The sequence below is a fragment of the Pinus tabuliformis genome, chromosome 6 (assembly GCF_031772625.1).
Source record: "Pinus tabuliformis cultivar Carrire ecotype Pingquan chromosome 6, CPIR1, whole genome shotgun sequence".
Taxonomy (NCBI): Eukaryota; Viridiplantae; Streptophyta; class Pinopsida; order Pinales; family Pinaceae; genus Pinus; species Pinus tabuliformis.
This window is the reverse complement of record NC_142292.1, coordinates 191,971,184-191,972,794: the sequence shown is the minus strand read 5'-3', so window position 1 is coordinate 191,972,794 and position 1,611 is coordinate 191,971,184. Positions and strand designations below refer to the sequence as shown.

At 33.8% G+C, this 1,611-nt stretch overlaps 1 pseudogene; it reads left to right on the top strand.

Annotated features, from left to right (window-relative positions):
- Positions 1–479: 479 nt before the first annotated feature.
- Positions 480–785, top strand: LOC149258113 (DNA repair RAD52-like protein 2, chloroplastic pseudogene; annotated as a pseudogene).
- The last annotated feature ends 826 nt before the right edge of the window (positions 786–1,611 follow it).

The window sequence follows — 1,611 nt, the reverse complement described above, 5'->3', positions numbered from 1 at the left end:
CAATGATATGTATGTGTTACAAAAATTTATGGAAGCTAATTTTGTCTTTCAAAATTTTGTAGGGAAAATAGAATATATGGTTTTTAAGTTACGTAGACCATCAAGAGAACAATTGACTTTCAATCTATCAATCACTAAAAAATTAAACAATTTATTGATTAATTTACTAATAGCTTTAAGGGTTGGGGACAGATCATTTTATTTTTATATTTTTATTTATGTGAAAAAAAAGTTTGTTATTTCTAATTTATTTCATTAAATTTTATTGATTAAAAATTTTAGTAATAAAAAAGAATGTCTATATCAACGTTAGAACCAACTAAAATAGTTTATCCTCAAAACAAAATAATCCTAATATTTGAGTTTATTTTCTTACGTGATTAAAAAACGAAATCTTTCACATTTTGAATATCAAGATTATTACCTTAAGAGGTTTTAATATTTAAAAAAATAATATAGTTTAAGTAGTCCTTGAGACGATGTCTGCGTCTGTGGAGAGCAGCAGCTCATCAAAGAAGGCAGTGCCCGGTTCCGTTGGACAGCCCGCCTGCGTCGTCGTGCATCACGCGCCCATTAGCCGAGATCTTGAGGGATTTGAAGAAGAGGGTCCCGGACAAGGTCGTCGAGAGCGATGGGGCCGTCGAAGCTAATTACATTCTCTGGTACCATGCTCAGCTTTTTAGCACCAGGCCAGGTTGGTGTGGAATGTCGTATTTTCCGCTGATCGAAGAAGTGTGTCAGTGGTATACCGTGTCACACTTCGGGGATCCGATGGAGATGCATAATATCGGGAGTCGTCAAGAACTGTGCCCCTGGCTGATAGACAATTTGAAGATCCCGTGCAAGTGGCAGAGGCAATGGCATTTCGAAGAGGGAGTTGTCTCTAATGCGATTTTTTGGAGATTTTGGTGACGAAATACGGTGGAAGAAATTGAGATTAAATCATGATTTGTTGCAGTTAAAATGATTTTTTTTAACTGCATATTTGGATTCAGCACCCTGAAAAACCCTGGGACGTTTTGATTGTGCAAAAACTAGCTATCAAACTTGCAATTCCAATAAATTGCTGCCAGATTTTCACCGAAAAAACCGACCCGAAAAACTTTCAAAAAAATCACGTTATAGACCACTGCTTCCGAAGAGCATGTGCTAGAATTGGCCTCGGCTTGTATCTATACCATGAAGATGAGTCAGAGTAAAAAAGAAATTATCATCATCAGTTGCCTTGTGCATTGTTGTTGACACAAGAGGTGAGGTGCCTTGATTGAAGTCAACGAATGCTGAACCAAAAAAAAAGTGTAGAGTTCGTTACGGAGCTGTCTTAGTTTTGTAAGTGGAAAATGTAATATAACGGTGTCTAAAACATGATATAATATAGATTGATATTAGTTAATTCAAACTAATTATATTTGACTTATTTTTTATATAATTTGCATTATGAAGCTGTAAGGTTGGAATTTTGGATTCTTTTTAATCTATGTGACCATTTTTTTTATACGATGGGTTTTTACATTTTCCATCAAAAAAGTTATATTTTAAATTTTTCCCTTCTAAAATAATATTTTGATAATAAATAAATTTTTCACCAATAAAAATTTGAATAAAAAATTA